Genomic DNA, 13450 nt, shown 5'->3' with positions numbered 1-13450 from the left:
GGCCAGGCAGCAGGAAGATTGAAGGCTGTGATTTCTACTTTGGGAAGTGCCTACTCGATGGGAGGAAGCACTTATTTGGATGTGGTTTTGCTGTCAGAGGGAAACTAAGGCAAAGAGTTTTAAGCTTTCGGGAATTAAGCGAAAGAGTGACGACAATCAGCATTAAGGCCAAATTCCACCACCTGAGCCTTATCAGCGTGCATGTCTTGACGGAAGAAAAGAATGACAATACCAAAGAAGAATTCTACGAGCTTCTCGCCAAAACACATGAGCAATGTCCCAAAAACGATGTTAAAATTTTCCTGGGAGATTTTAACTCCAAAATTGCTAAAGAAGGCATCTTTGGTAGGTCAATCGGAAGACATAGCCTACACAACATCACGTCTGGAAATGGACTCAGGCTTATCCGCTTCCTAGCCGAAAAAAAACATGGTGTTGAGTAGCACCAGGTTCCCTCGCCCAGGTATCCAAAAAAGTACGTTGCGGTCCCCCGATGATCGAACATGCAACCGACACTCTTCTAGCAATCTCGTAAGTACAGATCAGCCAACATAGATTATGACCACTATCTAGGTGGTGCTAAACTGCACGTACGAAAATCCATGGAAACTCTTAGGCGAACAAAAACCTCGAGGAGAAGATTCAACGTTCAACGACTGCAGCAGGAGGATACCACCAATGCCTTTGCCGACCGAGTATCCCTAGAGCTTGCGAGAAACTATACAACGGATTTGCCTAAAAACCCACTGGCAGCTTCGCAAACAATACATCCGGAATGCTGCACAACCACCACCAAGGAACCCCTGGTTTGACTCTGAATGTGTTCATGCAAACAAAGCCAAAACGGAGGCATACAGATTGTGGCAGCAAAGGAGGACATTATCTTCCCGCCAGCTCTACGTTGACAAGAGAAGGGATGAGAACCGCTTGCTCAATAGAAAGAAAAAAGCCCATGAGCAGTGTAAAGTCGAGGAGATCCAGGGTTGTTTTAACAGGAAACAGGTGAGGAGCTTTTATAGAATAGTCAAAAAGAAAACAACGGGATTCACTAGCCGCCCTGGAGCCTGCAAAGATAATTAGGGGAATAACGTAGTCGTGACGCAGTCAATGCTAAAAATCTGGAGAGATCATTTCAACCAGTTGCTTAATGGTGATGAAATCAACGATTCCGCCAGTGAGCAGCCACGTCAAATCCATTTGGTTGACGATCTAGAGTTCCACCCACCCGACCATAGTGAGATCAAACTATTCATCACCAGGCTGCAGTCGAACAAAGGGCCGATGACGACGGTCTGCAAGCGCTTTTTTTTTTTTAACCAGCTGTTACTAAAATTTGGTCGGAAGAAAGCATACCCGACGAGAGGAAATTTAAGTCCCATCTTCCCGATCCATAAAAAAGATGACCGCCTTCTCTGCGCCAACTAAAGAGGCATTAGCCTTTAAAACATTGTGTGCAGGATCTTGTCCAGTGTATTATGTGAACGCCTGAAGGCATTTACTGACAAACAAATTGGCCATTACCAGTGTGACTTCAGGCCTGGAAAATCTACCATCGACCAAATTTTCACTCTACGCCAAATCCTGGAAAAGACCCACGAACATAACTTCGAAACACACCATCTTGTCATCGATTTTAAAGCAGCTTATGACAGTGTAGACAGTTACGAACTATACCGTGCCATGTTGAGTTTTGGTATGACTACCAAACTTATACGATTTATCAGAATGACTCTGAAAATTATCGTTGCTGCGTCAAAATTGGAAGAGACTCTACCAAAACCTTCGAAACCACCAGAGGACTTCGAAAAGGCGATGCGCTGTCATGTAGCTGCTTCAATATTGTTCTTAAAAGAGTGGTGCGCAACATCAACGCCAATACAAGTGGCACCATCTTTCAAAAATCCACACAATATCTTGGATATGCAGATGACATTATGGGAAGAACCAAATGAGCAGTGACGGGTTCTTTCCCTAATGTCGAGTCGTAGTCAAAATGTGACAATTGACAGGTACAACTTCGAGGTGGTTTATTCTGCAAATGACATCAGCGCAGAGATCAAACGCAGAATTACCCTTGCTTATCACTGTTTTTTTGGCACCAGTAAGAAGTTGAGGCAAAAGGCCCTATCGCTAAGTACCAAAGAGACACTGTACAAAACTTTAATCATCCCAGTCTTGGTGCATGAGTATGTTGCAGAAGCATGGACTCTCTCGATCTATGGTCCGCTTTGTGTGGACAGGAAAAGAAACACCTGGTGGAGAAGATTTAATCAGGAGTTATACGAGCTGCGTTAATCTCAAATTTTTGAAAATATATTTAAGTTAAAAATCAAGTTTTACCAACTTTTGCAATGTTTTTTTAAGATTTCATTTTTCGAAAAAACGGTAAATTCGATGTTCCTCGTTGCGCAAAATTATTTTGGACGCCAAACCATTTTTGTTCGTAAAGAATTCGAGGTGTGAAATATTTTTTTTGCAGTTTTGTTTGATATATACAAAAAATTGTTAATTTTTTTTTTCAAAGTTATTAAAACAATTTAGTTGAAGTTCCTAGCGTTATTTGTTCGTGTGATATTTTTTTAGTTTTTTCTTATGTGTCGCAAGTAAAAAAGCAACCATTCAATTTCTTGAGAGTACTTTCTGCATCTGTACAAAAAAGTAAATATTTTTGCTGGTTCTTGAGATATGGACAGCGGAAGCTTCCCGATCGTACGTACACAAGCACACACAGGCATCTTTCTAAAAATCATTTATTTAGATTCTACGGACCTTGAAACGTCAAAAAAAATTAAAATTTTTAATTCGAAAAATCGGACCAATTACAATAACTTCCTATGGAAAGTTAATAAACTAAGTGGAAATTGACAAAAATAAAGTCAAGAAATTCAAGTAATTTACTTTTAAGAAAAGTTTAAAAAAATAATCGATTTCGTTCACATAATTATGTACATCACTTACATGGTTTTAGTAAAATCACTAATATACATATACTAATGTAATTATACACTAGCGCACCCGTGCTGTAACTTCCGCAACCAAATTTTGTTTTAAAGTTTATAATAATATAAGCTTTCTGTTGGAAGTCTCAGTTTAAAATGTTCATCTTATATACCTAATTACCAGTAAATTGTTGGTCAAAAATATACCTTCATGCTAAAAACCAAAAATTTGCCTATTTTGTAACAAACAAAATTTGCCTACTTCCTGCAATTGTTTGAACCAATCTTAACACTCAATTTTCTGTATTTTCAAGTAATTGGAAGTCTATTCTGTCCACAATAGTGGAATGATGTTGTTTTTAACAACAGCCTTTATTCGTAAACAAAAGTAGGATTTTCTTTTAATATCCCAGACTTACGGCGGCAGCTGTGGTGTCTGTATGAATCAACTTTAAGGTATTAATCATATTTGAGGAGATACCAAGTATAGCCAATATGTAAGAAAGTGCATCCCTATTAACGTTATCAAATGTAGGTATTGGGTCAGCAAAAACCTCAATCGTAGCTTGAAATAACAAATTAAATTGTTGATGTGGTTTACCGTAGAAAAGTTATCACTAAACGCGCTTAATATTCATTAATAATGTTAATTTCCTTAGCCTAAACTGTAAGCCTATTAGGGAGTGTAGACGGAAACTTTTTATACAGCGTGGTAAGACGGATAATCACTAGCATTGCCTTTTTTAAACATCGGGTAAATCATCGATTTTTTAACGTTAGTAGGAACAATTGCTGTTGGAAAAATGTCGCTAGACACATGTACATATGTAAATTTCATCAATCAGTGTAGGGCTGAAATTTTAATAGAATTCAAATGGTACTCATTCTTCTCTGAATATCGATGGTGTTCATTCCGCTTGCTTTGCTAAGTGAAGAAATTCGAGGGTAACAGGATTGTTGATTTTGCTGTGTCCGCACATATCTCCACCATTCTTTGAAAGTACATATTTAAAATTTTAATGTTTTGAAAACATTTAAGTTTTTCATTTTGCAAGGATTTTGTAGTGTGTATTTATTGATTAAAGTCAAACCAAGGCTTTTTGGTATCATACTTAAACTTAAGACTACAACCTCTTCCATTGGCTTCATAGATGCAATTTTGAATTGCTTAGCAAAAATTTTCTTTTGATGATTTCTTTTTTTATACATAGGCGAAACATCTATTTTCGTTCCATTTAAGTAGGTTAAGATAGTTTGTATTTATTGCAATCTTTGTTCCATTAATAAGCAAGTGATCCGAAAAAGTTTTAGTTCCAGGCAAATGATGAGTAGCAGTAAACAGAAGGAACTCTATTACTGACAAACTTCAGTGATTCTATCATTAAAGCTCTCCGATAATTTAAAATAAAAGCTGCGAAATCTTCAATAAGGTCCAGAAATAGGTTACAGTTGCAAGTGTCATTTTTGGAGCATCTTGTTTTTGAAACTAAAATTAAGAGGTGTAGGTGCTGATGCCCACTGAAGCTTTACTTGTTCATAGTTTTGAATTTACGACTTTCTTCTAGCTTTGGGCCAAGAAATTTCAAGGTCACGACTGACAATTAAGAAGAAATGGTCAGTTAAACATCATAAACAGAATATGTATTTATTGTTCAGTAATGCTAAACAGTTGGTTGTAATAATGAAAAATGGACTTGTCGTCGTGTAGATACTCAATAGGAAAGAAAAACTTGTTTTTCATTTCATTCATAAATTTCCTTTCAAAATGGGGCAGAGCAGTTTTCCTCTCCCATATCGAAAGCCATCAAGTTTTTCGAAAGAAAATACATCTTGAACTGAAATAATTCCCTGAGATACTCAATCCAAATACCTAAAAGTTATTCGTTAAGTTTTTACACAAAGTGAGTATTATATTCTTATTACATATTATTTCGTACGCCCTGTGTTCTTTTAATTTTTCCAACTCTTTACTATAAGAGAAAACTTTGGTATATTTGTTACGTAAACCGTTTACCCATAATAAATGTTGTCCTCTTTTCGTGCAGTTTCTGCAAGTTATAGAAAAAAGCAAAGCTACAAAAATATCACAAAGTAACTGACACATTTTTCCTATGTTCCATTCTGTGTGTGTGTTTTATACTATTCATGAGCTATCCTTGCGTTCATTCAAAATTTAAATCAAGAAAAACTACTACAGAGAGAATAATTCTGTGAAGCCTTAAATTTGAAGGATGTTGCAGCCAGAGAGATTATTTTGTTTTATCTCCCACACACAATTGGGAATGAATCGAAATGGTCTTAGACTGTGCAACTGCACACTCTCTACAATAGCTCTTAGTATTTTGGTGTACGACACTTTTTAGTAAACATTGTACAATAAAGTTTTTTTTTAGGTCACAAGGAATTTTAAGGACATGTTTCAATTCCATTTGCTTTGTCAATTGTCCCTTTAGAACCGTATAAGAGAATTAAACTCATTCAGCAGAATCTGGCGCTGGCGCAGAGAGGATGCTCAACACATTTCGACAAATCTTCCTTTGTAAAGTTTTACCTACGCTACGATTTTTAAAGAGCGAAACTTGAGAATATGCTTTTTTGTTTTTGACTTTTCCAGCTGCTCTGGCTGATGGTTGGCTGAGAGTTCCGAGAGTGAGAGTTATAAAACGCCACCGCCAACGCCGACGCCGCTACTGCGCCACCAAAGCCGTCTTTTGGATACCTATAGGTATATAAAAAGAACTGAAAGCGAAACTATCGGAATGTGTAGGTACCTCTATATCCTTAAAGGATATACACCATCATAGCGTATCGCCTCATCATTGAGAGACTTATGTGATGATGCAAGAGAGCCCTAGAATATGCTCGTCGAAGGTGGATTTTTTTTTCGGTTTTTGTTGGATTTTCTTTTGCAGTTAACCTCTTTCCTTATAACCAGCAGAAGTAGAGTATAGGTACTTTTTTGGACTTTTGCGCTTATCCTTTTTGAACAGAGCAGGCGAAGGGGCTTTTGAATTGAATTTCTCTCCGCACATACAAACCGTTTCCAAACAGAGAGTCTAAAATTCTTTAGTACTGAAAAGATCGCGGTTTTGTAGAGTCGTCGTACGGATTTTCCTCGTCGTCGTCAACGTCGTCGTATATGAGTGTGTCGAGTGTGTTTTTTTTTCATCAAAGATAACACAAAATTGTTTAGTGTTAAATGGTGATTTGTATATTACTCGAATAATCTTATCTATACACTACATACGCAAAAACGTACATACATATGTATCCGGTTATTTATTTGAAGATGATCAAACAAAAATAATGTCAAATTAGTTGTTGTTGTCAGTTTTGATGGTTTTCTAAGACAATATTTATTGACGGTTTCGGTAGTAAAATCTTTGCCCCTCTCGTAACTCGTGGTGGTTTTAAATTGTTGATTTCGATTTTCTCTGAAGCTGCGAAGATGGATTAACCGAGTGCGGATTGGGAAATGTCGGATTCAATGTGTTTCTATTTGGGAATTTTAGTGTAAAATTTGATTAAAAAAAATAATGTCCAACTAAAGTTTTGAATTTGTGAAATACCTTAATAAAATATTAAATTACATAAGTGTTCAGGGCTAAACAAGAAAAAAAATTGAAAATAATCTTCAGGGATACCTACATCAACAAAAAAGGGAAATATTAATTCTGGTTCAATGTAAATTAACCCCCTTCTGGTTGACATAAATAATTAATGTAAAATAAAACATTAATTCAGTGGCCCTCTCTTAGCATACACTTCAATAAAAATAAACCTAACCAAAAAGTACACAGAGCAAGGAACAGCACCAGCAAAATCCAGAGCCACATCAAGAAAAAATAACTTACAAAACAAAAAGGATATGCACGCAATATGTTTAGAGTACAAGGAATAGAAATATGGTACGCGAAATTTTATATCCTTTTTTGAAGAATTTTTTTTTTTAAATCCCTTCTTTACTTGTATTTTTTTTGTAAAGGGGTTGTGTGGGGAGAGGTGCGAGAAGCTTACAGCTCAGTTAACAAGGAGCACGCACTCGTGTATTCATATGTTTATCCTATGGTGTATCTGGATGGGTTTATTTATTATATGAGTTTTGAATATAGGTATTCGATTCTTTTGTTGGGTGGTGAATAAGATATAAAAATATATATTTTTTTTCTTTCTGTATTCAAAAAGCCAAAGTTTTCTTTTTGAAAGCCAAGCAACAACAACAAATAATGTTTTCTATGATGATGGGTTTGTGTTTTTTTATTTTATTTTTCTCGAAAAGTGTTCTGAGAATGTATGGTATGGTTGATAGGATAGCAAACGAATAAAGAAAGTCGTGTGGTTATGGTGGTTGGCTTATTTTTGAATTGAGAGCACATGTTTTTTGTGATGTGAAGAACTTGTTGTCGTAGGCGAAAATAAACTTAAGTATTTATGTATTTTTGTTTTTCTTTTTTCTTGTTGTATGTTTCGATTTTTATTTAGGGGCAAGGAGGAGTTTTTTTTGTTGCTATATTGCAGAGGGGTGAATATATGATGAAGAATTTATCCTTTCAATATTTTCAGTTCATTGGGTGGAAAATGGAGTGAATTTGAATGTGTTGTTTCTATTTTATCTTTTATTTCCTTAATATGTAGATTCTACCAGCACCTACCTCAATGTACCTACCGGATCTTACTTATTTTAATAATATGTAGGTTGAATAAATTTTTGTTTCTTGATTATTGTTATTAATTTTGATACGGGTATCAAACGATTTGAATGATAAGTACGAGTTCGAAACAATAGTTGTTTGATTAATTTTAAATTATATGATGATACTTTTTCAACCCTATAGAGTATAATTTATTTTAATAATAGGTAAAGGCTTTGAAAATTGTCACGATTGTTGAAAAACTTGGGAAAGTATTGTTTTTTCGAGGGAGGACAAGAAAATTTGTTGGAAATACTCAATAAATAATTGATTGAATATTTTGTACGTCTTCCAACTATTTTCATTTGAGGAAACATACAAATATACCAAGGACTAATTATTAACCCTCAAACTCAGAAACGCAGACGCAACCAGACTTATTGAATGCTCAGTTTTTAAGCTTAGATGTGCGTTATACCTAGCATGATTAACAACAAGCATGCATAAAATAGGGAAATTTTGACATTTTTACCAAATTTAAAGACCCTAAGAAAGTAATTTGTTTCAAACTGGTTTACTTTAAAGGAAATTGTCTTTCCAAAACTGCTAGATACCTAGTCACTATAGTTTTTTGAAACTTCTTTGTGAGTTTGTTTAAAATGTGCAAGGAAAAATATGTGTTTCCAAGTCAAATTGTTTTGTACACTTTGGCACTGCAAAAAAAAATGCGTCCAACAGTGTAACTACGTACAGCAGCTACATGGTATTGAAAACTATAAAATGTATGGAAATCCGTTCGATATACTTTTCATAAAAAGTGATTAGTCAGTTTATTTAGTTTAATCTAAGAAAAAGTTCCTAGAAATGAAAAAAATTTTAAGCAAAAATGCTATTCAAGATACGTGAAAGGCATCTCACTGTATCAAACATATTATAATTAGAATCTGGCTTTTTATACGGCCAAAATTTTTCACTTTATAAACAGATTATACTTTTCACCGAACGGACGAAGGTTTTTAACAAGCGAAGCAATACTTGAATTTTTATATTTTGATGGAGTTACTGTTTTTTCACAAATAATAAACATTTTTTATTTTACACCTTCACTTGTATAAGTTTTTTGAAAAAAATGTGCAACCGATTTGTACGTCCCCTTTAAAAACAAGTATCAAATATTCGTAATTCTTAATTAATATGTCAGGCTTTGCCTTTGAATATCGTAATTCCATACTCATCCATTATATGAAATGCTAAATGTCAACAACTGCTTATCTTATAAAATAAATTCCTATATATAGACGATTGTCAAAGGTTTAATAGGGTATATACATAGCTATTTATGTGAATACCACTAAGCTTTATTTTTTTCTATTCATTAAAGCCTTACTGTTGTAGCTTCATTCAAGAATGGTTGTTTTCATTATTTCATTGATGTTTATTCTTATTCCGCATATACACTACACATAGTCCAAAAAGTCTCCATATAGCAGCTTTCTTTTTGTTGATTCTGAAATAAAATATTTACTATAACAATATATTAAAAACAACTTTTGAAAATTACAATTGTTAAAATTTGGTAAACTATCCTTTTTTCAATATTACAACTTTGGTTTTTACATGTGTTCCTAAGTACTTTTTATAGTCCTGCCAGCTATTTTTGCATGTATTGTATTGTATTAATTTCGTATTTATTGGTTTTCATTTTAACTTGGAAAATTTAAAATTAAATACCACGCTTATTTGATTTAAAAATTCTGTGAAACTCTAAAAATAGTTGCTATTTTTTAAAGAAAGTAGAATTTCGTTTTAATATTTTATAAGCCCAATAAAAGTTCCTCATTGACAATTCAAACCACTTATGCATACCTGTTAGGCTTTCTATCAAATGGAAATATCGGGGTTGCTGAAATGTTTGAATTAAAAAAGGCTTTTAAAATTCTTTTAATTGTTATGACTTTTTAGTTCATATTTATCATATTGCATTGCATCAGCTGAAGGTTAACATTTAAATTTCAAAAGGACGGGTTTTAAATAAAATTTGATTTAAAAGTCTAATTTTGTCTAGATACCATAACTTTAGCATAGGTGTCATTTTAATAAAATTTCTATTAAAATTGTAAGAGAAAGTAACGTGGCTTGAAGCCAACCATGCATTCTTTTCGATTGCCAAAATTAATCCACCTTCAAAGAGTTAGCAGAATAAACATTTAAAAATAAAATAATCAGTACAGAACATTCTATTATAATTTGTATTTTTTTTTTTTAAATAAACTACCACCATGTGAATAATATCACCCTTCTAAGCTTTGTATGTATTTCTTACTCTAAATATAGAATTTAATTATAACTTGATTTCATTGCCATCAATCATAACATTGTGGGCAGAAAAAAACATATTTTCACTGTAAATGTCTATATGCCAAGTTAATCAACTCCTTCTGTATTAACGAAGTTTACATTGTATACACTATCTGCATGTTTCATGGTGGTGGTTAATGCATTTTCATGCCAACGACAATGCTTGAATGTTGAATACTTTCGGTAACCAAACAACAAACTTTTTTTTAAGAACTCATAACATTAATTAACAAATTCTCAAAAACAGAGAATTCTTTTTTAAAAAAATTATGATTTGGATCTTGGATTTGGTATAATGTAACCTCCATGAAGAATACTGCAGTAGGAGGCATATTTTAAGAGCTTAACACGATAAATTAAAGGAACTCTTATTTGTTCTTGAAGAATGTTGCTACTTCTCACATTAAAGTTTAGATTTTATAGTTACTTTCGTAATTTTTTTTGTCAAACCAATTCTGGTAAAATTGGTTATTTCCGTATAGTTCGTATTAAATAAATTTCCTTAAAAAAAGAAAAGTTTTTCAAATTTTAAACATGGGAAATAAATCCTAAAAAAATTACGATTTAACTTTTGTTCAATGCTTTTGAGAAACAGATTGACAAATACTGTTTTAAGTTTATCAAAATTAACACATAATGCAATTTTAAAAGCTTAATATAAGTTAAGTTAAAATTCGTATATATTCCGTAATATAAGAAATTTATCAAATTTAAAATTTTTACAATTTCCGATGTTTTAAGGTACGAAATCTTATAATCCATGTTTTTAAGAGATGTTCCTATCTACGTTTTGGATACCTTTTTTCGTCGGCCATATCTAAAGTACCTTTAAAAATATCGATTTCAAATAAATTTTGTTTAATAGATAATAATAACAAGGTATGCAAAAAGGGAGCTGGGATGCGGCCTGTGCCGGTCTATCGATTTTTTAAATTGAAACAAAATATTATTAACAATATTTCAATATAGTCAATATCTCTCGTTTTCATAATATTTGATTCGAAGACAATTTCTAATGTGTTTATTGTTGTTTTTGTATGATTTCATGTTTTGTAAAAAAAATTCGTCAGTTGTTTGTTTTATATAACATTAACTAAGAGTTAATATGAATATCTTGCATGTGATTTTTCTTTTCTTGTTCCCGAGGTTTTTTGTCGATAACAATTTTTTACCAATTCGGTATAATTTTTTTTTCAAGTTTATATTTCGTATAAAAAATACATATTGGATTTCTCTGCAACAAAATTGTGCATAGAACGAAATAATTCTGAAGTCATTCGAAGGTATTAAAAACAATATTGATTACAATTGAAATTACTGTTAAGCTAATATCTTTAGTTGATGATAAGATATTTGAGTCGAATTACATTTTAACCAACTTTTAGTAGATAATATACTTTAATGTATTTAGTTTTTAGAAAACTGATTCAGCGATCTTAGTAAAAAATTTAACACTTGGCAAAGAATTATTTTTTAATTGATGCAATTACATATTTCGGATGTATAATCATGCTTTAATCGCAAAATATTCGAGGTAAAATATATTTTTTTTAATTTAATTTTTTTTATTTGTAACAAGCCGTTATTAGAATTTTTCGTATTTATTTTAATTTGGTCAGAATTGAATCAAAAACGTTATTGAATTCTACTTTTTTGTATAATTATGGTTTAGTAAAGAAACCACACATTTAATATTTTTGAACGTCCTTTTTGGATCTTTTGGTGTTATTATCTGTAAAACAAAATTTATTTGTAGTCGATATAACTAAACTCTTGAAATAAGGTCCACAATGAAGGTTCTCGACGTATGGACGCACAGATCTTGAAACGTCGAGAAATGTCAACATTTTTAGTTCAACAAAGCAAACAGATTACCATAAATGAGTTGACCCCAAATATATCATGAATCAATAAAGGTTTTGATTTCAATTCAATTCTATAAAACGCATTGCTCCATCAAACCGAAGTTATATCAGTTTAAAAGGGGTTAAGGAAGAAATGGGACAAAAACTTTGTATTGTAATTCACAAATAAAAACTTTGTTTACGAAAAATAAAAAGAAAAAAAGAACAATTGGTTAAAATTGATTTTCGAGTCAAATTTGATGAAAACTAAAAAAATGTATTGATTTTGAACTTATTTCATCTTATACTAAATATAAAATATAGAAAATCAAACGAATTTCTTGTATAAAAAAATATAAAACTAAAAATAAGATATTGAACTTTTTTAAAAATTAAAACAATAATTTTCCATTTGTAACACAAAAATATTTTGACTTCAAACCTATTCTTTTCTTATACATTTAGTAAGATTCTTAACATTTTTTAAACAATTGTTAAGAATTTATTTGACAGTTTTGTTTACATAAATTAAAGTCATACTAAAATGTATTACATTTACAAATTTGCAGTTCACTGGTCGACAAACTTACGTTTTTTTTTCTGTACCATAAACAAAACAATACTTTTTTTAATGATTAGATGTCCATAATTCGGATCTTTTCTTTGAAGTTTTTTATCGCATCCGGTTTTTAAAATTTGTAATTTTAAAAATGTTAAAACAACCAAAAACAGTGTTTTTAAGGCTACTTTAAGACTCAAAACATCTCATAATACCACTTTGTATAATAATTTTGCAAAGCAAAGATGTTTTTCTTTTATATACAATTTAAAACCATTTTAGTATCTTACACAGTTCTTAGAAATTTACTCTATATGAAGTCTTAGGTTCAATTTTTAGCGCTGATTACGAATCCGAACTTTGGTTTAACTATTTACTAAAGACTAAAAAAAAAACCTATCAACATTATTTTTATATTTTTCAGCTATATTACAAAAACTTTATATATTAGAATTGGTTAGACTGTAAATTCGTTTGAAGAACAATACTTACTTTTAAACCGTTTAGCATTTTTATATTGCAAACCGTATTAGCATAAATGGCTAAGCATTTTTTTCGGTTTTTGTAAGACAGGAGATATTTAACAACTTACGAATTGTTCTAATATTATATGAAACTAGCAGACCCGGCCACGCGTTGCTGTGGCTGAATAATTAAGGAAGGACTTAATAGACAAAATTGAACATTAATTTACATAACATCTTTAATATTATTTTATTAATAAACACTATGATTAACATAAATTAAATTAAATCACAGTTATAGTTTACTGAAGTGCCAATCGATGAACAATATTTTTGGTCAGCCTGTCTTTTGTCAACAGAAATAAACTCGATGGTCTCCCTACACGTGAACAGGCCACGTATAATTACCCATGAGAGAAACATGGATTCTCTTAGTCTAAGCCGCAAACAGACATTGTTTGTCCTTGTGATTTGTTAATAGTCATCGCGAAAGCTAAACGGATAGGAAATTGCAGTCTTTTGAATGGTATTGGAGAATCTGACGGTATCATTGGAATGCGTGGTAACAGAAAGATTTCTCCTTTAAACTTTCCTGCCAAAATAGTTGCTTTGAGAACATTTCCGGTGATTTCTTTGCTTACCAAACGTGTAACGT

General features: G+C 32.1%; 1 protein-coding gene across 1 annotated transcript in view; it reads left to right on the top strand.

Moving 5' to 3' along the window:
• The first annotated feature begins 5890 nt into the window (after positions 1-5890).
• Positions 5891-13450, top strand: part of LOC129944902 (hemicentin-1) — a 287304-nt gene continuing 279744 nt past the window's right edge. The window contains exon 1 of the mRNA XM_056054565.1: positions 5891-6847. The gene's annotated coding sequence lies outside the window, so the exon portion shown is untranslated. The remainder of the gene's footprint in view (positions 6848-13450) is intronic.

Source organism: Eupeodes corollae, chromosome 1 (genome assembly GCF_945859685.1).
Source record: "Eupeodes corollae chromosome 1, idEupCoro1.1, whole genome shotgun sequence".
Taxonomy (NCBI): Eukaryota; Metazoa; Arthropoda; class Insecta; order Diptera; family Syrphidae; genus Eupeodes; species Eupeodes corollae.
This window is presented reverse-complemented; position numbering and strand designations above follow the sequence as displayed.